Here is a 26,718-nt window from a genome sequence, read left to right on the forward strand (position 1 = left end):
CCTTCCCTTGTTTTAATCTCAAATCCACTTTCCTATAACTTTCATTCAAAAGTCCTTTTATCTTTAGGCCTCCCATGCCATTTCTCAACTCCCTCAACCCACTCAAAATAAATTCTGGAACCCAGAAAGCTTACTCTGCCACAGTATGTTGATGAGCGGCTTAGACTCTTATGAAACTCAATCATAAGATTGACTCTGCTCTGACTTTTGAACATCACAGCTTCAGATCTGGCAGGGGTCAGAGGAACTAAGGAACTCAGTGCTTTGTTGTATGAAATCATTTTGAAGACTAGAACAAAATCAGAGAGGAAAATGAAATAAGTATTTTAAATCAGAGCTTTTGCCACCATAGTGGCATATGTTGGTGGGAGAATCTGAGTGTTTTCTGAATAAGTTTTTGTAGCACACTGACATTTATGATTAGTTTATAATGATATTGTATGACTTTCATAATATTAGACATGGATCTCAGTGAGGGCCAGTGTGGGGAAGGGGAAACCAGATACTCAATATCTTGCTTAGATGTTCTATATCTAAGAGAATAAGAATTATTCCCAGTTTACACAATGTTATGCCACCTGTGATGCTGTACTATAGGCAGCTATGTACCTGCTTGTCTCTGCCACTAGACTATGGGGTTCTTGGAGGAAGGAAGCATATCTTCTCCATCACTGTGCCCTCAGGGGTGGCATGGGATAGGCTCTCTGCAAGTGTTTGGTGGATAAACTGATTCATAAAAGATGTTTATTGCCTGGCTGGGTTACCAGTTCCCAGGGGTTCATCAGTGGTGTACTTTGACTTCAGCCTTGCACTGTGTATCCCAGCACACCTACATTCATAGGTGAGCACATCCAGGACAGCATACCTTAAATGTAGAGATCAGGAGGTGACTTACACTACAGGAGAATTACTTACTTTAAAAAAAGATTTGCCACACAGCCATCCTAAACAATGAACTCCCCTCCAACATTTAAAATGATCCAATTTCTAAAACTTTGGGGCCAGGTATGGTGGCTCCCACCTGTCATCCCAGCACTTTGGGAGGTGAAGGCAGGTGGATCACTTGAGGCCAGGAGCTCGAGACCCACCTGGCCAACATGGCGAAACCCTGTCTCTACAAAAAAAAATTAGCTGGGCCTGGTGGCACATGCCTGTAATCTTAGCTACTCGGGAGGCTGAGGCAGGAGAATCACTTGAACCCGGGAGGCAGAGGTTGCAGGGAGCCAAGATCATGCCACTGTACTCTAGCCTGGGTGACAAAGTGAGACTCTCTTAAAAACAAAAAACAAAACTGGCTAGCAATTGAGTGCACATATCACAGGGGAATGACCCCACTCAGCTACTAAAGACATTGTGGGTCCATGGCAAATGATGTTTGAGTTCAGCCCTGCCAAACTCAGAGATCAACCTTGACATCACTTTGATCTTTTCCACATTTCTGCTGCTATTTGCCATCAAATCCAGAGACCTGGAGGAAAAGTAAGAAGAAAGAACTTTCAGTGGTTTGAGATAAGCTCCTCTTAACATCCCTGAGCTCAGGGCAGGCAAAGCCTGGTGAATGCGGCACACAAAGCCTAGGCTGCCTGCCCTTGGAAGCACATACACTGCAATACTGTATGTCCCCATGGTCCCTACGATCAAGGATAGGAGGTCCATGTTTAACTGCTGTTATTTAATCATAACAGCCTGTGTGGCATTTTTCAGATAATGGAGCTAAAGCTTAGAGAGATTAATGTCATCCAAAGTCACACAGAGCTGAGGGCTGGGCTTTAAACTCAGGCCTGCTCATGTCCACATGGGGAGGACCAGAACTCCCAAGAAAGCCCTTTGATGGAGAGTGTCTGGCCCACATCATGAGAGAAGGGGCAGTGCCACCTTTGGCTTCTTGGGCAGGGCAACTGTTCTCTTCAGGATTCGATTTCTTATCACATGCAGAAAATTCCTTAGTTTTCTGGGTCTATTTGTAAATCACTTAGAAAAACCTGTCTGGGTGTCCATTCTGCTGTCAGGACAATGGGAAGTGGGAAGCCAGGAGGTGAGTGGGGTGCCAGTGATTTCCTGTCATGGGGGGCTGGACTGGGTTCTGACGCCACTCTGCTATCACTTCCCCTGCCTTCTTTCCCTGTCTCCCCATGCCTCTTCCCGCACACTCAGTCCATAGGATCGGGGAGACCCCACAGTGGTCCTGGCATCCCCACACTTCAATTCTGTCTTGGCAAGTGTCAAATAGAGACCCTGCCTTCCAGATACCTAACTCGGGGGCTTGGCTTAGTCTATGAGCCAAAAAGAGGAGAGAAAGTCTATCAGGAGTCCTTCATAATCTCCAGACTAAAGGAGAGTGTCATTGTGGGAGAACGAATGTCCTCAGGTGGTCTCTCCTCAGGGCTTTGCCTAGAGTGAGCCAGTTATGTGGCATCAGGAGTGGCCTCAGCATGGCTAGGGTGGTCCTTCCCTCTGAGAATGAAGGGGCTAGAATAAAATGGGTGAATTAGTTTGCTTCTCATTATTCGCCCCAGCCAGAGAAAGCTTTGTAAAAGATGGCTCTAATTCGATTAGCCCCCAGTTAATAATCTCTTTGCCTCATCTGCCGAATCCTAGCCCTTCACGCTTGCCCCACTCACCCCTCCTCTTCTTCAGTCTCTTCAGCACCCTGTCTCCACCCATGCTTTGCCCTCACTGTACCTCCTCTTCAACCTCAAACACCCCATGCACTTTGACACCATTGAAACTTTGTTGTTCCTTCTACCTGAAGTAGCCCTCCCTCATTCCTATCCTCACCATCTACACCCAGCTCAGTTGTCACCTTCTTGCTGTAGCTTGCCACATGTCAGGCAAAATGAATTGCCCCTCATGCAAATTCCCATAGCACTTTGAATGTGTCTCTATATCACTCATCACAAGAGCTATTTGTTCATATGTCTGTCTCACTGGTTCTTTGGATGGGAGTGATTACTTCATATTCCTGTATATCCCTGGGCCCTAGAACATGGAAGCGGGTGCGTGAATGTTGTTAGGAAGTGGATGCAACAGTGGAAGATATTCTTCAAGGGGGTCCTGGGCAGCTCCCTGGGGTCAAGTACAAAAGACAGGCTCCTAAGTGACAGGACCTCTTCTCCCTCCCTTACCAAATTGTCTAGTGGGTCACAGCTTGGGTCCACCAGCTCTGGTGCAAAAGGTCATTCACCAAAGGCAGAGTTAGGTTTGGGAGCTCAAAGGTTTTTTTGAAGGACATCAAGGTTACTTTTTAAACCTATGATGATGGATTCCCCACAAGGGAAGTGGAGACAGAGAGGTGGGGTTCACAATTTTGAGCTGGGTAACTTAGAGCAAATTGCTTAATCTCTCTGAGGTACAATATCCTCATCTATACAAATGGGGAAATACTACATACCTCATGTTGCTGTGGAGATTAAAAACTACTGTTTATTGAATTCATTGTAGAGCTACAGGCTCTACAAATATCACCCAGTGAGAAAGTGACAGAGACAGAATCAGAAGTTGTACCACCATTCAATATGAAAAGGACATTGGAAACTGCAAACATCTACAAAAATATTAGCTATAGCTTTTTCTCTTTCTTTCTTTCCTTCCTTCCTCCCTTTTCCCTTCCCCTTCCCCTTCCCCTTCCCTTTCCCTCCTTCCCTCCTTCCTTCTCTCCCTCCCTCCCTCTCTCTCTCCCTCTCTCTCTCTCTCTCCCTTTCCCTTCCCTTCCCTTCCCTTCCCTTCCCTACCCTTTGCTTTCCTTCCTTCCTTCCTTCCTTCCTTTCTTGAAATGGAATCTCACTCTGTTGCCCAGGCTGAAGTATCATGGCACAATCTCGGCTCACCACAGCCTCCACTTCCTGGGTTCAAGTGATTCTCCTGCCTCAGCCTCCCAAGTACCTGGGATTACAGGCATGCACCAACATGCCTGGCTAATTTTTTAATTTTTTTACTTTTAGTAGAGATGGAGTTTTGCCATGTTGGCCAGGCTGGTCTCAAACTCCTAACCTCAAGTGATCCACCTGCCTCCCAAAGTGCTGGGATTACAGAGCTATAACTATTTATTGAAAGTATTTAGGTCTCAAAATATTTGTCTTGTTGGGAATGGAAACTAGAAAAAGAAAGACATTTTTTTCTGGGCCACGGTGAGTAGCTGTTGCAGGAAGTGCAAAGGCGAAGGGGTGGTAGGAACAGCTAGTTGTCTACCAACAAATTGTGCCTCACCTTCCATAGGCTTAATGGTTTCTGAGACATGGCAGCCCAGCCAGGGATTGCACTTCCTGGCTCCCCTTGCATGTAGGTGGGGCTGTGTCATACGTCCTCCTGTGGAATGTGATCAGAAGAGATAGGTGTCACTTGCAGGTCAAGACGGTTAAGAAGAGGGTGTGAACTGCCAAAAGACAGAAGCAACTCAAGTGTCCATCACTGATGAATAACTAAACAAAGTGTGGTGTATACTGCAATGGAAGGAAATTCTGACACCTTCTACAACATGGATAAACCTTGAAGACATTACACTAAATGAAATAAGCCAGTCATGAAAGGACAAATATTATATAATTCCACTTATATGAAGTACCTAGGACAGTCAAATTCATAGAAACAGACAGTAGAATGGTGGTTTCCAGGAGCTAAAGGAAGGAGGGAAATGGGGATTTCCTGTTGTTTAATGAGTACTGAGTTTCAGTTTGGAAAGAGGAAAGACTTCTGGAGATGGATGGTGGTGACAGTTGCAAAACAATCTCAATGTACTTAATGCCACTGAACCGTACACTAAAAATGGTTAAAACGGGACATTTTGTGCTATGTATATTTTACAATAGTTGAAGAAGAAGGAAGAGGAGGAGGAAGAGGAGGAGGAGGAGCTGTGACTTCTCCGTATCTGCCAGTTGGAGGCAAAGAACTTTTAGATCATAGATGAAAGAACCACACAAGGGAAATAGCCTGTGCCCCTCAATCACCACGTAACAAAGGACCCTCACTGACTAGGAATCTGACATTGGACTCTTATTTGAGTGATAAACAGACTTCCAATGTGTGGTCATTGAGATTGGGGTTCAATCTGTTGCAGCAGCTAATAGAACCCTAACACAACCTGCAGCTGATATTCACAGCTGATGTGGCGGAATGGCCACCGACGCAGCAGGGTCCCCTGGGAAAGAGATAGGGGGTAGTTTCAGAAATGGTCATGGTTTGAGACAGAGAAGACATTTCTGCTGAGGGCCCATCTTTAAGTTGAGCAGTTCTCAAAAACTAAGTCACAACCCCTTGTCTGCAAGGTGGCTTCCAAGGACTTCGTAAGGAAACTCAGAGGAGTTTATCTCCTTGAAAGACATGTCACCCATTCTGGGTTAGGAACTGGGTGTGGGCTTGGGGTGTGGAAGGCAGGGGAAGAAGGAGACTGTGGTCCTCAGTCTGTGAGGGGTAGGCATGAGATCAGTCCCCACATGCTCTGATAGGCAGATCATGCCCTGGCTAAGTGGCTCTGCCGTTCCATTTGAGTGGCAGCTCCTTAGCTGAGCATAGCATTGAAAGAAGGCAGGGATTGTCGTGTCTTGTGCTGAAAGGAAGATTGTCAGTAGGATATATGCCACGGCCACTAGCTGTGACCAGAGCTAGCCACAAACTCCACGATCAGCAGCAAAGGAAGTCCCAGCATCAGGAGTGCAGGGGCGGTGAGAGTGACCAGGACAAGCTCTGGGGCTCAAATGGGTCTGTGGAATTTCAGCTGCAGACACAGTGTGTGGAAGGCCTTTCCTGGCTGTCCGGGCCCCAGTCCTTCTGCCTCTGGTGGTGGTCTGGGACCCCGGGGCATGGCAGGGGCTGAGGAGCCCGACAGCCTCCAGGCATGCATCTGAGGTGGCTCCAGTGGCCCAGGAGACAAGGACTGACCTTTGGCTTTCTCATAAGCATCCTGGTAACCTGGACTTCTTGGACTCATCACAGGGAAATGACCCTGGGAAAGAGAGAAGGCCATTCTTGCTAGAAGAGAGATGAGGCTAGAGCCAAACTCACAGAGCACATAAAAGAGAGGCAGCTTCATTTCATCCCTCAATTTTGCAAAGAATTTACTGTTTTAATGAATTAGAGCAATTCAGGGTCACCCTATAATAACCATACTTTTACTTACATGTATTCTTTCTTTCCTCCTAAGCTGGAGAGGAAGAGGTGAAATTAGGGTTTGGGAGCTGGGAATTGCAAACAAATTTGACAGTTGTGTCAAAATCTGGCAATGTACATAGGGCTGAGTCATGTAGGTAAAAGTCATGTGAGTTACATTAAAATACAAGTTGAAAATGATTGGTTTTATAATTTTTTATCAGAGATTTAATGTTTATTAAATGTATGAATGCTTCCCTGTTCCCTATTATAGTGTAAGAGCTCCAGAATTCTCCCACAGTGGCCATTAACACTGCTGTGGGTTCTTACCTCTCTTTAGCTTGTCCTGGCATTCACCCTGTAATGTGACACCAGGTTCTGAGGCCTCCAGAGATGACAGACTGCAGAACATTCAAAGAAAAAGTAAAACAGAGACCCTGCCTCTCTCTGCATCCCATCTCTTGGAGTTTCCCAGAGTCAGTCTTCCATCTTCCTACGAGGTGGTGTCTATTTCTTTCTCTTACTCTAGATTAATGTTTTTATTTTCCTTCACCAAGGCCCCAAGGGGAGGCATAGCACCCTGCCCAGGGTCTGAGCCCTATTTACAGAAAGGTGTTTTTGCTGCGCTGACATTTTTCACAGCCTCTTATGCATCCTTAGCCTGGGCCTTGTACAAACACTAGCTGATAAACGTCTGATGACAGTCTTTGAAATGGTCCAAGGCCACCTGGGTCCTGCTACCACTTCCTCGGTTTGGTCCCAGGACTAGGACTGAGCAACAGCCCCTTCCAGCCACCTGACCTGGGCAGGGCCCTGCTAGGAAGGGGAGGTCTGGCCCTGGCCATTGAAAGCTGACTCAGGGCGGCCAAGCCAGAATTCCAGCTCCCACAGCATGAGGAGTCCTCTCCTCTCCCCTCTGCTCTCTTGCCAGGATGACACACCCCTGTCTTCTGCTGTCAGTGCTCACCTGCATGGGAAGCACTCGCTGGGTCACGGGACTATTTTCCCATTTCCTTCAGCACCAGTGGCTGTGGTGACTCGAGGTCATTTAGAGACCTGCCAGCTCAGTCTCCTCTGTCCTTCTTGCCCTCTTGCTGCCTCTGGGAAGGGCTGAGCTATTTCTGACACCTGGAGTAGGACAACAGCACGAGGAATCTATGCAGGGCTGAATATAAGCAAGCTGGGCTCCTCGTGAATGACAAAATGCAAGCTCATGAACTCCCTCAGGTCTATGTGCCTGGAAAGGCCACTGCCCCCAGGATGTCTCCATATTCTCCAGTTGGGGATGGGGAGGCTTATGTTCTCACCTCTGGCTCCTAGTTTCTGCTTCCACTGGGTTCTTTCAGTATGAGTCACTTTGCCATCCCGTGTACACTGTCCTGGGTCTGCACTCAGAGATGTGGAACTCGGACACTTGCCTTGATTTCCACAGAAACCAAACCGAACAACCATCTAAGACTTCTGTGCAGGCAGCAGACTTTGTCAAGGGCTGCTCAGCCAAGAGGATTTACACTGCAGCAGAGCAAACAACTTCGAGTGGGGTTTTTGATCTTTAATGATCCTCTTTGAGGCCACTCCCAGCTCTAGAGATTTCCCAGGGATCAGATCATCCCATGATGCTAACAAAGCTCATGTTTTTCCACAGGTTCATGAACGGCCTATACAGGAACCACTACTGGGGGACTCGGGAGGTCTGCTGTGTGTGTGTGTGTGTGTGTGTGTGTGTGTGTGTGTGTAAGAGAAGGAGGTGGTGGGTTGTATTTGGTGGCTTGTTTCCACTTTGTTTTGTTGGGAGACTTGCTTGTAAGTGAACCTTTACATTTGGAGGCAGGTGTCCTCCTCCTTGCGGTGCCCACTCACCAGGGTAACCTCTTAGACCCCATCCACAAAATCCAAGGAGTTGAAAAGAACACAAATGCTGTCCAGCTCAGGAGTCTTCAAGCATTTTGCCTGCATTGCATGTCCCCTAAAATAATGTTGAAACATGATATATCCCCCTTGACAGTTTTTTTCCCTCCTCCACGCTGAAGGGATCCCTTAAAATTTTTGTGTTGGTATTTTAAATTTTTCATCTTGAGTTTAAATAGCTGAAAAATGTTACATTTTACTGTAAATTTGAAATATTTTAACATTTTAACAGTTAAACATTTTGGAATAACTATAAGCCGCTATTTAAATGTACCAAAATAGAATTGGAATGTTTTAGCAATTTAATATCCTCCATTTAAAAAAAAAAAAAAATCACGAACAAGCTCTTCTTTAATGGTCAGAAATTTTACATTATTCCTTTTTTCTCCTCGAGTTTGTATTTCCACTCCTCTTTCCCTAAAGAACTATATCCTGATATAACATACATTTATAATTAAAGTCTTTTATTAATCACCTTATCATTTCTCTTAAAATGTATACAAATTCAATTTTTTTCCTTCTCTGACCATAAAGCTATGTTGTCCAATACTGATATTATGGAACACTCATTACTTTCTCCTTCACCTTTGTCAAAATAATTGGATAGTGCTAGATTTGTAAAAGGATTAATAATCTAATTATTAGCATAATTCACTCTTTCAGCTAAAATCAATACTTTAATATTGTCTCTTTGGACTCTACACCAGCAATGCATGAGGGTTCCTATAGCAGCAAAGACGATCCACCCTTCTCGGGGAGGCTTGTGTAGAAGGTGGCTTTAAAAAACATTCATTTTCCCCATTTCCTCCTCCCTAATATGGGTTTTCCATCTGGGCTTCCAAGGTATCCCAGATTCATAACCTACTTCCTGAGATGTGGGGGTTCCTTTGGCTCTGGCAGGGGGGCTAAGATGAGAGAGGTTCTAAAGTCAAAGCAGTTGTGAAATGCCACAAATCCACTGGGGACAGCTGTGAGTTGAGGTCCTAGAAAGGAGAATGAGTCATTGCAGTTATTGTTAGTCTGTGTATCCACTTCAGTCTCATTTGGAAAATGTGTAATGACTTGCCCTCACTCAATAAGGCCCCTCGCATTACCAACCATGATTCTTGGGCTCTCAATGCCATAGAAATTCACACAAGGCCAAAAGAGCTTTTCCAAACAAGGCTTCACTGGAGCTTATGCCTGGACATAAGAGAGGCAGCATGAGAGAGAGAGAGAGAGAGAAAGAAAGAGAGAGAGAGAAAGAGAGACAGACAGAGAGAGAATTCCCTCACTTACTCCCCCAAAAGAGCCTTGCTTTTTTATTAGGCAAAGTGCAGGAACTGACATGGGGCATGAGGTATACAGGGTGGGCTGGGCAAAGCACCTGAGGGTAGGAGATGCGGGTCAGCATATCTGGTTGCCATGGTTATCTTGAGTAATGGCCCACCTGATGCTCTGGTAGGTGGCAACAAGGCGGTAACTCAATTGTCAGCATTCCTTCCCTAAGTGGGACCCTCCACAACCTCGTTATCTCCAAAGGCCAGTGCCTGAAATTTGTAAAGTAAAAGGCATGGTTGCACATTATGGTATCAGTGAGGCAGTAGTGTGGGTTTTGTGATCACTAAGAATGCTCCAGCAGGGCTGAGCTGAAGCCAATCCGCCATCTCCACTGTCTCATTTGGTCCTCCCTTAGAGCTCTCCCTCCCCAAGTTCACCTGCCTGATCAGCTAGAGCAGATTTCCTGCACATCTAGGTCCTTTACACCCTCTAGCCTACAAAGCACAAAGAGGCCCCTATTGGCCCTCTGGCTCTAATGGGCTGAGAAGGAGCTTAGCAGGAGAAAAAGTGAGTTTCCCAGCCCCGTCCTGGGGGAGAGTCTAGAAGGCTTGTTTCTCCTCAGAAACACAAATGGTAGAGATGATTTTTCCATCTCATTATTCCAAAGAATTCTCAGGCAGTGACCAGGAATAACTTATAATTCTCCTTCTTTAAAAACAAACACACACACCCCTGGGAATAATTGCGCCCACAGGAAGTAGGCTGGCCCAAGTGCACACAGCCAGGAAGAATAAGAACCCTCCACGTTTACTTCAGAGCAAGGTTTTTAGCAGGGAAAATGTTGTTAGGTTGTGTCTACTCCTTCCAGTGCCCTCTTCCCTCCTCCCTCCCCACAAATCCCCCACTTCCGTCATATGTTGGCAGGAACTTGCTGTTCCTTGGCCAGCCAGGAGGCCTGCCAGAGCCCTTCCATTTTCCGGAGGGCTTCTCTTCTATTTCTAAACAGAGTTGTTTAAAACCGGATGCTACACAGAGCCAAGTTCCTCACCCTTCAAACCCCCTCCCTGACCCCTGACCCTGTGAAGCAGTCCCCTCCTCCCTTTATTGTTCTTGACTCTGGGCCTGTCCCTGTAACCAAAGACAATGAGTTGGGGGCAGGGGCCGGCACAGGCTGCAGGCCAAGGCGGAAAGCTGCCAGAGGAAATTTCACAGGGTAAAGAGGCTCCCAAAAGAGGCACGTGGTCCCTCAGCCCCTCCCATTTCCCTCTCCCCCTGCCTTGCTGTCCTGGAGGGCAGAAGAATGAGACCAGCCCATCGAGGAAGTCCCTCACTTGAGCAGGGCCAGACTTAGGCCATCGCAGAACACAGGGAGAGGGTTCTAGTTGCAAAAACAACCAAAGGAATGTCTGTGCCCTTCGTTCATTTAGTTGTAATAGATGGCTGTTTTAACAGGTGTCCATTCATTCATACTTTCACTCATTCATTTTCTATTCAACAAGGTGAGGTAGGCGGTGGCGCTCAACTCCAGAGACATGGCTTGGACACTTGGACACGGGACCAGATTGAGGACTAGCTAAAACAGGGCCCCAGAGAAAGCCGCTTTCAATGAGACACGCCCGCCAGTGTGCCGTGTCGATTCACCGTTGCCAAGGCAACAGGTGGGCGTGACCACCCTTTTCCATGGCAATGACCCAATGACACAAAAGTTACTACCCCTTCCCTAGAAATTGCTGCATAAACTACTCCTTAATCTGCATGCAATTAAAGTGCGTGTAAATATGACTGCAAAATGGTCCTGAGCTGCTACTCTCTCCCTACACAGTAGCCCTGCTCTACAGGAGCAGTCATGGAACTGTAACACCGCTTGAACCCAGGAGGCGGAGGTTGCAGTGAGCTGAGATCGTGCCACTGCACTCCAGGCTGGGCAACAGAGCGAGACTCCATCTCAAATAATAATAATTAAGCTGTTTTCTTCTACCTCCAGCTTGCCCTTGAATTCTTTCCTGGGCAAAGCCAAGAACCCAGTGAGCGAAGCTCCACTTTGGAGCTTGCCTGCCCTGCGTCAAAAGCATCTACTGTATACCTGCTATTGTTCCTCACACCCATTGGGCTATGACAGTAGATAAAACAGGCCAAAATACCTGCCCTCCTGGGTCTTGTACTGGTGGATGTTAGAAATTTCATACAAGGGAAGAAGGAATAGGAAGTCCTTGGAAATATGACAATGAAGAGAGTAGTCAATGACAATAGCCGTTGACCCTGTTGCAATCTTAGTGGGATATACACGGTCACCAGGCCCGAAGTCAGATCTGGCAATCAGGAAGACCAGAAAACCAGCCAAGAGTCTAATGGCTAACAGGAGTGGCAAATCAGAAACATGGCTTTGGATTTCCTGCTGCAACAGATGTGTAGAGGGGAAGCAGGTGGGCTCTGCTCAGGTCTGGGAGGCAGGGCATTCTGGGGGTTTCCCTCAGGCTGGCCTCCATGCCTGCTGCCACTGTCTTAGCTGCACCATCATAACCACACATCATCCACAGCAACAGGGGAGGACCCAAAAACAACCAACCATGGCCTTCCTCAAGAGCTGTGGTGATGTCCAAGTCATTGCAAAAAAATTCCATTTTCCTCAGTGAACTAGTCCACATGCGTGGGGGAGGCTTTGTCACTGGTCCTGATTATTGCTTCTTGGGCAATACCTCCAACATTTTGCTTTCAGTTTCTCTGCTTCCAGCGTATCTGTCCCATGCTAGCCATCTATTATTCATTCAACAAACATACACTGGATAGCAACCATGCGTCAGGCCCTGCACAGGCTGCTGAAAATGTCCTTCTGGAGGAGAGACACAAGTGGGCTGTCACGGGAGAGGCAGGCACGCCATGAACAGCACACACTTGGGCTGAGCTCTCGTGGAGGGATAGTGAGCCAGGAGCTGTGGGGGCAGCCGGGAAGGAGAGCACTCCTGACTCAGCCTCAGGTCCTTGAGAATTCGTTTGGCATTGTTTGGTTGGTTGCACTGTGCTAGGCACTGCCATCTCAAGAAGGCTTAGCTTAGCTCAGAAGGGACAGAATGTTCATTTGAGATGAATGAATAGAACTTTCCAAGGCAGTCAACTATGGAGAGGAAGCGGGGGAGGCGTGCAGAGTGAGCAGCCTCTGTAGAGCTGAGAGCTGGGAAAGGGCAGGGTTCATGGGAGGGCCAGGGAGTGGTGCACATGATGGGAGCCTGAGGGTAGGGGTAGGGAGGTGGCTGATTGGAGGGAAGCTTGGTGTTGGAGGGTGGAGAGGACAGAGGGCATGGAGGCCATGCCAAGGAAAGTTTGGACTTTATCCTATAGTAAGCAAGAAGGAACTATGGAAGTCTTTTAAGGCTGGGCATGATATGATCAGATCTGGGAGCTACAGACACACATATACACATATAGATAGCTATAAAAGAAATTCAAACATCTAAATTGTCTCTCTCTATATACTTTAAGTACACATGTATGTGTATATTTCACCCATACAAACCTAGATAATCAGTTATTGTGCTTTTCTTCCTCTATCGCCTCTCCCCTGGTCAGTCAGAGGCCTGTACATTGCCCAGGAGAATTATGATTCTCTTAGCAGAAATATAAAGGGAACACAGGCAACAAAAACAAAAATAGACAAATGGACTTAATTAAACTAAAAGGCTTCTGCACAGCAAAAGAAATCATTAACATACTGAAGAGACAATCTGTAGATGAGAGAAAATATTTGCAAGCTATTCATCTGACAGGGAACTAATATCTAGAATATGCAAGGAACTCAAACAACTCAATGGGAAAAAGAAAAAAAAAATCCCATTAAAAAGTAGGCAAAGAACGTGAATAGACATTTCTCAAAAGGAGATATACAAATAACCAACAGGTATATGAAAAAATGCTCACTATCACTAATCATCAGAAAAGTGCAAATCAAAACCACAATGAGATATCATCTTACCATAGAATGGCTATCATTAAAAAGACAACAAATAACAGATCTTGGCAAGGATGCCGAGAAAAGAGAACTCTTATACACTGTGGCAGCAATGTGAACTAGTACAGCCATTACAAGAAACAGTAGGGAGATTTCTCAAAAAACTAAAAATAGAACTACCATTCAATCTAGCAATCCCATTACTGGGTATCTACCCAAAGGAAAAGAAATCAATTATCAAAGGAATACCTGCACTCCCATGTTTATTGCAGCACTATTCACAATAGCAACGATATGGAATCAACCTAAGTGTTCATCAACAGATGAATGGATAAAGAAAATGTCTCATAGATATACAATGAAATACTATTTGGCCATGAAGAAAAGTGGGTTAAAGGGCACAAATATGTAATAAGACAGAAGGAATAAATTCAATGCATGATAACAGAGTAGGGTGACTATAGTTAACAAAAATGTACTCAGATGATGGACACAATAAATTCTCTGACTTGATCACTACACGTTAAATATATGTAACAAAGTTTCACACGTGCCCCATAAATTTGTATAAACAAAAAAATTAAAACAATAGTTAATATTCAGTTGAGTTTACCTCTTACTTCCAAATGATGCTCTTGAGAACCAAGAGGCAAATGTCTAGGGAAATAAAGAGGACTCAGAAGAGAAGAGTGGGAGAGGGATAGGCAGGTGACTTTCTCCCTGCCACAGGGGTCACTCCTTCTCCTCCACCGTGGGGGGTGGGGATGGTGCAGATGGAGGCTGGAGATGGAGGTCTGGCCGTAGGGAGGATGGGTCTGCGTGAGAGGCTGCCAGCACCGTGGGTGTTCGGTACCAGGGAACTGTGCAAAAGTGATGCCCACATATGCAGCCCATTTCTCATCTTTCCCACAAGCACATCTAACGTCTGAGCAGATGCTGTTCGCATCTCTATGGGATAAATCTGCCCATCAATAGCTGGCTGGGCACTATGGGTAGTCACATTGCAGAGGGAGGCCCACTGGGTCCTGAGACTGCTGAGTCCCATCCAAACTGCCTGCGTCAATAGTCCAGGACAACCCTTGTCCTCCTCCCCACAAAACAAGCAGAAGTCCCTGACATCCCACAGGAGGGGGAAAAAGAATGGTGGAGAAGAGGAAGCCATATATATACTGCATATCATTATATTTTTTTTGAGGTGACTTTAAAAATCTACCTGTTATGGTCTGGCTGTATCACCACTCAGATCTCACCTTGAATTGTAATAATCCCCACATGTCAAGGGTGGGGCCAGGTGGAGATAATTGAATCATGGGGGCTGCTTCCCCCATACTGTTCTTGTGGTAGTGAATATGTCTCATGAGATCTGGTGGTTTTATAAATGAGAGTTCCCTTGCACAAGCTCTCTTGCCTGCTGCCATGTAAGACGTGCCTTTGCTCCTTATTTGCCTGCTGCCATGATTGTGAGGTTTCCCCAGTCATGTGGAACTGTGAGCCAATTAAACCTATTTCCTTTATAAATTACCCAGTCTTAGGTATGTCTTTATTAGCAGCATGAGAACAGACTAATACACTACCCAATGTAAGATTTTTTTTTTATTTGAAGAGAAACCAAGTTTAAGGAGAAAATTAAGAAGGGGTAGTAAAAAGATTAATTTGGAAGGAAAGTTAGTATCCAGTGATTTACACTGATCTTATATAATTACCAAAAATAGGATATGAATTAAGCTCTGAGCTTCTTATGAAACAAAGCAAAAATAAGAATGTAAAAGTTACAAAACTGACAATGAACAAAAGACAAAAGAAAGCCAGTTCCTCAGTGAGAGCTTTCTTTTTCCTTATTCTGGGGCTTGAGTGAATTTTTCCTCCAAGTTCTCACACAAGGGGAGTCTCATAGATTCTCAGCAATCTATACAATGCTAAGTTCTCTACAGCTATTCCACAGGGTTCCTGGAGGTGATATTCCAAACCTCAACTTAGGACCAGCAATTCTAAGAGGTGGCAAAGGGAGAGAGGCTAAATACATCAACCCAGTAGTAGACTCACCTGATTTGAATTGGGAAATAAGATCTATGCTATCTAAGGATAGACTGCATGTCTGTCAGGCAATCCTCCATAACTGTTTGCTAAAAGTTGGGTCACACGTGGTTGGAAGATACATTATTTGGAAAGAACTCAGCTAGAGTAGAGTAACTTTCTATTACTGATTAAAGGCAGATCAGTAATCTTCAAAATCAATCTGACACACATCCAAAGAAATACTAGATAGTCGTTAACTGTTATTTTCTATATCATAATTTTTATGACCTGATAATTGTCTACAATATTACAGGTTTAAAAAATCAGTAACAAAATAGGATGTACAGCATCAAACATGGAACAAAGAAGAATTTAAACATGGAGAACACACACACACACACACACAGAAAGATAAAGAACAGACAGAATGAAAGAATATAAACTGGTAGCTGTCTATTTCTAGGTGGTAGAATTTGACTGCTTTGTGCTTATGCTAGTTTTGGGTTCTATTCACTCCTGAAAGGAGAATTTGGGTGCAGCTGTTTGGGAGATAATAGAAGGAGGCACTAGAAGTGGGGTGAAGAAGTAGAAGAAAGAAAAGAAGGTCAATATGGGATGTGCTGATGAATGGGTTACCACTGTTGGCAACTGGAGCTAAATCCCTCAAGGGAAACTCTGAGAGACTCTGTGAAACACATCTCAGAACAGTCCCATCAAGGGTCAAGATAGCTGGTCAAGATACTTATCCACCCACTCTCATTCTCCATTGTTAAGGATCACTTCTGGAAATGTTAACTCCCCAGCACTCCCAGCACTTTCAACCACCTATGTGCAAGCCAAGAAAGCTCCCACAGCCGGGCGCGGTGGCTCATGCCTGTAATCCCAGCACTTTGGGAGGCCGAGACAGGCGGATCACGAGGTCAGGAGATCGAGACCATCCTGGCTAACACGGTGAAACCCCGTCTCTACTAAAAAATACAAAAAACTAGCCGGGCGAGGTGGCGGGCGCCTGTAGTCCCAGCTACTCGGGAGGCTGAGGCGGGAGAATGGCATAAACCTGGGAGGCGGAGCTTGCAGTGAGCTGAGATCCCGCCACTGCGCTCCAGCCTGGGCGACAGAGCGAGACACCGCCTCAAAAAAAAAAGAAAAAAAAGAAAGACAGCTCCTATAGCCAGAGAATGTTCTCAAGAAGGGGACGAAGGTGCTTGAGAAAGGAAGCCATCCATATATAACAGAACCATTCACTAACTGCAGATGACTTCCAGGTGGATTAAGGAATGTGGGCAAGTCACCAGCAGTGTAGTTTTCATATTTTTTACATACTTTTGGTATCAGAAAAATAGTATTTATAAAAATTGACTTTTCAGAAGCTACATGTGCTGAGAGGCACAGATTATGAGAATGAAGGACTTGACCATGACTCCCATATGAACAAAAGGAATTTGTCTCTGTCCAAAGGTGGACTGGGGCAGCATTATAGAAGGAACAAACTTAGGGAATATTTCTGGGTCCAATCCAGAGAACAAACATATGAGAAGTCAAGGTCTCAAATCGTCACTCCACAGAATATTGATCACATTGATGTTGGCCTGAAGTTTATTCAGACTGGGAATTCAGTCTGAAAAGCTCAATCATGCATTCACGAAGTGTTTAAATTTGAGCATCACGGTTTCTAAGGAAAGATGGCTTTCACTTTAAAATTATAATTGCAAACTTCAAATGGGTGCCCAGCACTGCCTGGTAGCATGACTGTGTCTATTCTAAGTAAGCTCACTTTCCTCATTGTGGTGGCCGTGAGAATGTGTCTTGCAGTGTATGTGTAATTAACCACAGGCCCCAGCCACTGTACTGTGAAAGCCATCACTGTGTTGACTCCAAGGCCACCTTCCCACAGGCTGCTTGCAGCCAGTGGCTGAGCTCAACAGGGATAACAAGTCAAGCTCATTCAGGGGAAACAGGGCACTCCTCTGACAGCGAGCTTTGGCTCAGCATTAATCCTGCCAAACCTTCCCCAGATTTCATGGCAATCTAGGATGCTTCCATCCAATCTCCCTTTCTTTTCTCCTTTACTCAGGGTCAGACTTGCAGCACTGTTGGACAGCTGCACCAGCCTCTTCTGATTCCCTCCTCACTTGTTCCCACAGGTGGTTCAACTAATAAAATCTTTGCATGCTTATTCCCATCTTGACATTTGCTTCTTAAGGACCTGGACCAACACACCACTTTATGAACGGGCTCTTTCCTGCCTTCTTCTCTTTTCTCAACAACTCCCTTCTCTCTCCCCCTCTCAGCTGATGACATGGCCTCCTGTTTCCTTGAGAAAACGGACGGCATCAGATGAAGCCTAAGCCCACCAGCATCTCCTTCCCTCATGCTAATGTAGCAGAGAAGGTGTCCCCTCTCCAGGCAAAGCCCAGTCTTTCCAAGGGTGCCCAGGATCTCACCCCTTTCCCCCGAAGCAGATCTTCACTCCTTCAGGTCTCTCCTCCCTCTCCTGCAACACAATCTCTTCCTTACCCTCTGTCATCCTGGCTCCTCAATCTCTCCAGCTGTTTCCTCACTCCTCTGCTCCTCTCCAAAATCAAATGTCTAGTAAGAGATCCTTACACATTTTGTCTCCACTTAGTTACTTCTCATTCATTCCTAATTCACTTCATTTTAGCCTCAGCAACCACCACCCTGGTGCTCTTGTCAAGAATAGCATGGCCTCCACCTTGGCAAGTTCATGGAATATTCTCCTATCCTCATCCCACTCAACTGTTCAGCATCATTTGGCAGAGCTGACCATTTCCTTGTTCTTTAAGCCTTCTTCTCTTTTGATTCACACCATAGAGTCCTGGTTTTCTCCTACCTCACTGGCCACATCTTCTCAGTCTCCTTGCCTGACTCTTCCTCCTTTGCTAGAGATTTCAACATGGGTTTCTCCAAGACGCTCAGCTGTTTTCTCTGTCCCTTCTCCTCAATAAGCTCATTCACTCACTTGACTTCCAATACCACTGACATGGCACAGCTGTCAACTTTCTATCTCCAGCCCTTACATTTCCCCTGATGTTCAGCCTTGTTTCCACCATCTGCCTACTCCACATCTCCACTCACATGCCTGATGGGCATCCCCAGTTTAACAGGTCAAGAGCTTTTGATTTCTCTTCCCAAATATGCTCCTCCCTAGCCTCCTCTTTTCAGTAACTGACACTACCATCCACCCAGTAGCATAAGCCAGAGATATCTGGAGGTCACCCTTGATTTCATCTTCTCCCATACTCTTCATGTTTAATTCATCTGTCACTTCTTCCTCAGAAGTATGTCTTAGGTCCACGTATATCTCTTCATCTCTGTGCATCCCTCTGCATCCTAATATTCTCTTCTTATAAGGAGACCAGTCATACTGCGTTAGGTCCAACCCTGATAACCTCACTACCTTTTTAAAGGCCCTATATCTTCAAATACACAGTCACATTGTGAGGTACTGGGGGTTAGAACTTCAACATATACATTTTAAGACCCATTACACTCGAACCACTACAAGTGTAAAGGGGATGTGAAAGCCTTATCTCCCCACTTCCATCCCATACATTCCCTCTCCATACAGAATCAAGAGCAGATTTTTAAAAACACAAATCCTATCTTGCCACTCTTCTGTCTCGAACCCTTTAGTGCCTTCCTATTGCACTTAGAATAAAACCCGAAGTGTTGCCCTGTAGCACCTGGCTTCAGTCTACCTTGTCAATGTTATCTCACATTCCTCTCTCCATCAGTCACCACACTGTTATCACACTCGACTTCTTCTAGCACCTGGAACAACCCAAGCCTTTTTACTGCTCAGAGGCTTTGAACACACGATTTGTTTGCCTGAAAGTTCCCTCCTGCTGCACATAGCATTGCTGTCTCTTTCTCCATCTTCATGTCTCAGGTTAAGGATCCCTCCACCCCTGCTGTTCTTTATGATAACAGCCTATACATGCCCTGCGTAGCACTCATTGCATATACTCAGTTGTTCATCTCTTTGTCTGATTATCTGTTTTCTATTTCTCCTTCCACAATGTAGGCTTCATGAAGGCAGGGACTTTGTCATCTTTTCACAGCAATATCACTAGCACCCAGAAGAGTGCCTGGAATATTAAAGGTGCTCTGTAAATACCAGCTGAATGAAGGAATGGTCATGCCAGAATAAATTATGTGAAAAATGTACCCATAAGGAACTCAGAGTCAACCTGTTGCATAGTATTGTTGGATACATGTTAATTAAATTCCAAAGACTTCTGCCAAAATGACTATTGTGTTTTTAGAATAGTTATTCTTGGGCCTTTCTTTCTGGTAATAGTTGAAGAGCAGGATCAGTTTCCTGTTGAAATCACTTCTAGTTCTTCACCTAATCTCACAGTGGAACAGAGCATACCTCTGTCATTGTCTAGGGCAGGATCAACTGGCCACCATTAGAGTGCCACATTGGAATGTCACAGACTTTGGCATCAACATATCCGGGCTGGCATCCCACTTCTGTCATATATAAGCTGTGTAACTTGGCAAAGTCTAAACTCCCTGAGCCTCTCTGTCCTCATAGATAGATTGGAGACAAGAGTATCTACCTCTCAGGAATGTTCTTAAATTAAATGATATAATGATGTCATTATATATAAATGATATAATATATATAAAGTGCCTACCAGAGCTCCTGACATACAATGAATATTAATAAGTGATGACCATTTTTAAGAATCCAGGAAACAATGATGCAAGACTTTGGGGCACAGTCACGGAGGCAAAGAAGGAGAGATAGTTTAATACATGATTATGAGATTACACAGACAGAATTTATACTTATTTTGATTGGGTATGAGAGATGAGGCAACATTAATTGAAGAGGACTTGAAATTAGAAGCTGGGTGATTAGATGTACAGTCATGCCAACAACAAACACTTCCATGCAAAAGCAGCTGTGTAGAATAATTGAATCATTTTGAGTTCAGATCACATACTACATGATTTTTAGCTCTGGCTGGCCTTAAAATGGGGTTCACCTGTATTTAAGAACTCCTTGTGGGACCTTCTCAGTTTCTGGTCAGAGGAAGATATCTCAGACTCCAAAGAAGGGCTGGAGGGTTTATCTTTTTGTGAATTAGTTTTCTTCATCACCTGCCTTTCCGTTCTAAATATGACTGAATCTTTTCATTTCCCTTGCACTGAAGGGAAAAGCCTCCTCTGGGGCTGGAGCCTGACTCTGGCAGTCCTTCTGAAGTTACAGATTTAGGCTCCAGTGCTTTGGAGGTCTCACTGTGCATCCGTAGGGGTCCTCTGGTGGCCAAGACTCTCAGTCATGTGCAGACTAAAGCCATGAGCTGAGAAAAACACAGAAAATGCTGTCCCTGAGAGCTGGAAACCTATACCCCCTAAAACCAAGCTAGCAACCATGGTGCACTCTCTTAAGTTTGGGGTGGGTAGGCACTATTTTATGTTTCATTGGTTGCCAGAAGAAAAGGTGGAAGGCAGAGACATCATCAGCAAAGCTTTCACAGAATAGAGATCCAATCAGCACCACCTTAGCGGCAGGGAGCGGGGTAGGGGGATGTAAATCATCATTGTCGCATCATAAGTCAACCCTTCTTTTACCCTCTAGCCCCATCCCCAGTCGTGACTTTTTAAATTGCAGCAAGAAGAGTTTATTGTAAATAAGTATTGAATGAATTAAATTACAGAAAGAAAAAAAAACTGGGCATGCCTAATTATATACTCCAGAGACATGAATGCATATAGTCATTTAGAGATATGTACCAGACTACTTAAAATAGCATTATTCTTAATAACTAAACACTAAAAACACCCCAAATATCTATCAGTAGTAGAATAGTTAAACTGTGGTTTAGTCACGTGCAGAGGAATATTGCACAACAATGAAAAGGAAGAAGTCAGACACACAGTAGAATGTGGCAGACACATCCTACAGTGACTGCCGACAAAACACAACGTTATATCATCCAGTCACTTTTATTACTGGCAGAGCCTGTGATTTGTTTCTAACAAATAAAATATGGCAAAGGTGATGGGATGTCACTTCCTTGATTAAATTATGTTATATGTCACAAGTGATGGGAGCGTGATTATGCTACTTTACATAAGGCTCTGTAAACTAGAGAGAAAGAATCTCCCTTACTGCCATGCAGTAAAGTTCTCATGTTGAGAGAGAGCCTGTGAGAGGGCCATGTGGCCAGGAACTACAACTGTCCTTTAAGAGGTGAGGTTGGCCTTTGGCCTACAGTCATCAAGAAACCAGGACCAAAGTCATACAACCACAAGGAGGTGAATTCTGCCAACAACCTGAATGAGGTTGGAAGCAGATTCTTCCCCAAGCAAGTCACCAGAACACAGCCCAGCCACCACCTTGATTGTAGGCTTAAAAGATCCTGAGCAGAGGATTTAGCTAAACTGTGCACTGACTTTTGACCCACAGAAAATGTGAGATAAGAAATGTGTGTTGGAGCCAGGTGCAGTGGCTCATGCCTGTAATCCCAGCACTTTGTGAGGCCGAGGCAGGGGGATTACTGAGTCCAGGAGACCAGCCTGAGAAACATGGTGAAACCCTGTATCTACAAAAAATACAAACATTAGCCAGGCATGGTGGCATGTTACTGTAGTCCCAGTTACTAAGGAGCCTGAGGTGGGAGGATTGCTTGAGCCCAGGAGGTTGAGGCTGCAGTGAGCCGTGTTCACACTACTGCACTCCAGCCTGGGTGAGTGGTAAGCCACTACCTATGTGGTCTTTGTAACACCATGATAGGAAATGAATACAGAGAACATATTGCATGATTCTGTTGCAATTGCAAAACTGGGGGTTGTATTTTATTTTTTTATTTTTTTTCCATCTACTTCCCTTATGGGGAAGGATTTACTTCTCTTAATGCATACATATGTTCTTCTTGCTTCCTATCTCCCATCCTCCTAATATGATTCTATTTGAAAGTTGACTGTATCAGTCCTGAGGGATGATGTTATTATGACTACATAACGTGGAAAGTAACTTGGCTGTATTGTTCCTTGGGAGCCAAGTGTTGTGCCATTATTAGGTGTCTGTGTGGGTTTCCTAGGTCCGCTGTAACAAATGACCACAACTCTGGTGACTTAAAACAACACAAATGTGTTCTCTCACAGTTCTGAAGGCCAGAAGTCTGAAGTCAAGGTGTCGGCAGGGCCACACTCCCTCTTCCAGCCTCTGGTGGTCACCAAATTGGGTTTTTTTTTTTTAAGTAGGCTCATGGTATTTGCTAATTTAACCATCATGAACTAGTCCTTCATGACTCAGAATGCTCATGACATGGATGTCATTTTGAAGGAGGCCGACTTGTAAATATTTCTCTCTGGAAGCTTGGTGCTCCAGAATGTCACTTAGCTGGTAAGTGAACCTGGCCGACTGCAGCTGCTATCAATAAGAGGGCTTTATTGTTTTCCACTGACCTTGAGTCTGCATGTTCTTGGGTATTCACATGTTTGGGGATTCTGAAAGGTCTCCAGTGATCTCTCAGTCTCTTAAAGTCAATCACCCATTCAGGACCCTTCACTGTCCAATCTCCTGCTCCTAAGCCCCAGCAGGGTCCCCTCTCATGTCTTTGCTGGAGCCTCCTGCTGCCTCGGCTCCTAACACAATCTAGTCAGGCATACTTCCTGTGGGACCCTCTGCTGACAGTCCAGCTTTGCCTCATGCTCTCTTTAAGCAGGTACCAAGGAAGTGTTGCTGTTTCTCAGCCTCTTTTCATGAGATGTGTTTTAGGATTTCCCTTCCCCTTCCTCTGAAGGGTTAAAATCTCACCCTTTCACAGGGGGCCGTGGGGGGTGGGGATGGTGAGGATAACTAAGAGATTTCAGCTCAGCTACCTGGACAGGTGTGGCCCTAACCTTCCTGAATTCCAAATGAGGGATGAGAGGAGAGGGAAGAAATACAAGCCAACCCCACACCCCAGGCCGCTGCCATGGTCACAGTACTTCACCCTAGAGGTGTCTGCCCAAGTGTCTCAAACCATACAGCAGCCTCAGGGAAAGGATCTCAGCCCTGTGATCCCCATAGTCAACCCCAGTCTCTGTCTCAGCGTCAGAGACAGAAAGGTTACTATGATGCCAATGAAGCTTAAGATCCTGGTTCCTCCTTGCACTGGCTCCTCTATGGCCCTGGAAGGGCCCTAGCAATGGGTTCACATGGAAACGTAGATCTACTAATAGTATATATAATGTCTTCGTCTGCTTGGGCTGCTATAAAAAAGGACCATAGACTGAGTGGCTCAAACAACAGATTTATTTCTCATCGTTCTGGAGGCTGAGAAGTCCAAGAAGAAAAGTCGGGCAGATTCAGTTTCTGGTGAGGCCTCTTTTCCTGGCTTGCAGGAAAAGCTACTAACCCCACTGCGAGAGTGCCACACTCTTGACCTCATCTAACACCGATCACCTCCCAGAGGTCCCATCTCCAAATACCATCACACTGGGGGGCTAGGGCTTCTACATATGAGTTTTGTGGGGGACACAATTCAGCCCATAGCATATTATATATATTATACACACAATATTAATTCCTCCTGCAATACAAATTATATGAAAATTGATACATAAAATATACATATAGAAAAAATTATTCATGTTACAGCAATAGGTTAAAGATCACCCCTTCTTTCCACTTTCCTTCCCCTTCCATCATGCTTCCCCTCAGGTCAGGCTGTTCTGGAGTGATCGTGGGCATCTCAGGGATCTGGTTAAGCAGAAGTGGAGTCAAGGATACATTTGGTGTCGAGTTAGGGGGGTGTTTGTGTCACTTGCATGTACAGGTCGGTAATGGCTAGCCATCCTGCTATAGAAATGGCTCTGACAACCCACTCTGCCAGCTCACCAGTGTCCTGACATGGAGGCACACTGGTGTTGTGTATGAATGTGGCCTGTGGCAGCCAGCACTAGAACTATGTAGGTAATGGAGAAAAAACAAGGATTAAAATGTACAAAGCCAAAAGCTAGTAAACGGAAAAATTCTTCCAACTCTTACAACTCAGATACAAAAGCAGCTTGATTAAGGTTTTCCTAGATTTGATGACAATCCTTAAAATGTACAGGATATTACCAATAATGAATTCTGAAGCTGAAAGGACTCTTAATAACTATCAGTAGCTTAGAAAAGCAAATTTCACACACATTAGAGCAAAGATTATCTTTCTATTCTCTCCAAAGAAAATGATAATTACAAAATTGTTGTCACATGAAGAGAAAAAGTGTATGTTGCCCAAAACTATAGGGAAAAATATTATGAAGTTGTTTTGGGCAACAAATTCATTAGAATATTGTTATTTTTCTGGATTCTGTATTTATGACACTTTTCATAAAGTATGTAGTTTATTGTTATTTCTTGTATTATTCTAAATAAACATTCAGTTTTATATTTAAATTTGTGGGGGTGGGGGAGACAGAGTCTTGCTCTGTCGCCCAGGCTGGAGTGTAGTGGTGCGATCTCAGCTCACTGCAACCTCCACCTCCCAGGTTCAAGTGATTCTCATGCCTCAGCCTCCCAAGCAGCTGGGACTACAGATGCATGCCAGGAAACCCAGCTAATTTTTGTATTTTTAGTAGAGAAGAGGTTTTGCCATGTTGTCCAGGCTGGTCTCGAACTCCTGGCCTCAAGTGATCCGCCTACCTCAACCTCCCAAAGTGCTGGCATTATAGACATAAGTCACTGTGCCCGGCCTTACATTTAATTGTTGATGGCAGTTTTGCATTATTTTTATTAAAGAGGGCCTCACAAATTACATGAGCTTCAGGCCCCATAAAATCAAGAGCCACCTTGATGGCGAGACTCTGCTTCACGCATTTCTCTGTGTCCCCTCGTCCGTCCTCCCTGCATCTGCACAGGGATCGCCACAGAGTCCCTGTGTGGCTCCAGGCATTTGTTTCAGAGATAGTCTTCCAACCAGAGCGTGAGTGCAGGGTGGAATGTTAGCACTTATTTTGTTCACTCCTGCCCCAGTTTTACAGATGCGGAAACTAAGAGCCAGAGAGGCAAAGTGACTTGTAGAAAGTCATGCAGGAAGCTTGTGGCAGAACTTGAACTCAGGACCCTGACTCTTAGTCCAGGGATCTCTACACTGTTGCTTGCAGTCTGTCATTAGTTATACTGGTGGTTTTCAAGCTTCATTATTAATAATCAAGCTTGCTAAAAACAGATTCCTCCAGCATGCAGGTCCTCAGGTCCTCAGTCACAACTCAGTGTGGGATTCCCTGAGACATGGGCACCTAGGGTCCCTAGGGGCCCAAACCAGTGATCCCTCAGGTGCACAAAAATCACTTGAATGCCTGAAATGCAGATCTCTGGGCCCCACCCCTGGAGACCGTGATCCATTAGAACTGGGTCGAAATCTGAGTTTTTAAAAAACTCTCCTAGAGAAGCTAAGGCAAGAAGTGAATGAACTTAGCCCAATTATCCTAACCTTATTGTTCCTTAGATCCCAAATATTCTCCCTCCTCTTCGTTCCACCCACACCCACCTCTCATTACAATGGAGGAGAGAGTGGTATACACCAGCTCTCTTCCTAGCTTCCTACTGTCCTACCTACTTTCAAACGTACATCACACTGCAGGCTTTTTTCCTAAGACATTGTGCTTGCAAGCTATTTATAAGGATAAACGCCCAGTGAATTCCAAGGACTGTCTAGAGCCTAAACAGCAAATAGACCAGAGATCTCATGCTGGGATTATTGGGAAATAATTCCTGGTAGATTTCATAAATGCTTATTGGTTCTCTACATGAAATGTAAAATCTGGACCTGTCACATCCAGTTTCATTAATGACCCTGGGGATAACCATAGGGTGAACTAGAAAATAGCTGCTATGATTAATTTTGACTCAGGGCTTTAACACCATCTTGATGCTAACTAGTAGTGACCTGATCTGTCGGCTCCAGATGTCTGGAGCCTTGTGAGATCTGGCAACCAGAAGAGGACACACACTCTAAATTTCCTAACAAAGTAGATGCCATTTGAGGCCTTAACAATCATGGACCCTGAACTTCACTCTCCACATTAGCCTAAGTTAGAAGAGGATGGCTTTTGCCTACCCCCAGGTATAGTGAGACAATGTAAATGAAACTCTTTGCAAATTCCTAGGAGATATATAAATGCAGTGTTTCTACTCCCTGTTTTTATGAGGCCCAGATCCGTAAGTCCTCAAAAGGTGTTCTTGAGCCCAGAGTAATCAGCTGGCGCTCCCCTAAAGCACATAAACACGGACATGACTAATAATTGGTCAAACAGAATCCCTCGTGGCACTAAAATTCTAGTTTTAGAAGAGCTACAAGGATGATTGTTAATGGTAATTCTTCTTGTTATTAATCATCAAACTTGCCAAAAACAGTTTCCTGAGAGGTGCAGTTCCTCAGGCACAACTCCACAAGGGGTTCCCTAAGGCAGGGTGCCAGGGGCCTCTGAAAGAGCCTCCCAAGGGCTTAGCTCCTGGGCCCAAAGCAACCAGGATTCTTTTGATACAAAAGATTTGC

At 44.9% G+C, this 26,718-nt stretch overlaps 2 long non-coding RNA genes across 2 annotated transcripts in view; one reads left to right on the forward strand and one right to left on the reverse strand.

Annotated features, from left to right (window-relative positions):
- Positions 1 to 26,718, forward strand: part of LOC117099736 — a 121,660-nt gene that overhangs the window by 69,851 nt on the left and 25,091 nt on the right. The gene's annotated exons all lie outside the window — the stretch shown is intronic.
- LOC117099735 overlaps positions 1,176 to 26,718 on the reverse strand; it is a 60,282-nt gene continuing 34,739 nt past the window's right edge. Inside the window, exons 2-3 of the long non-coding RNA XR_004443978.1 lie at positions 4,207 to 4,305; positions 1,176 to 1,468 (exon numbers count right to left, since the gene is read on the reverse strand). This is a non-coding gene — a long non-coding RNA (uncharacterized LOC117099735). The remainder of the gene's footprint in view (positions 1,469 to 4,206; positions 4,306 to 26,718) is intronic.

Source organism: Trachypithecus francoisi, unplaced genomic scaffold (assembly GCF_009764315.1).
Source record: "Trachypithecus francoisi isolate TF-2019V2 unplaced genomic scaffold, Tfra_2.0 Lachesis_group17, whole genome shotgun sequence".
In the NCBI taxonomy this organism is placed as follows: domain Eukaryota; kingdom Metazoa; phylum Chordata; class Mammalia; order Primates; family Cercopithecidae; genus Trachypithecus; species Trachypithecus francoisi.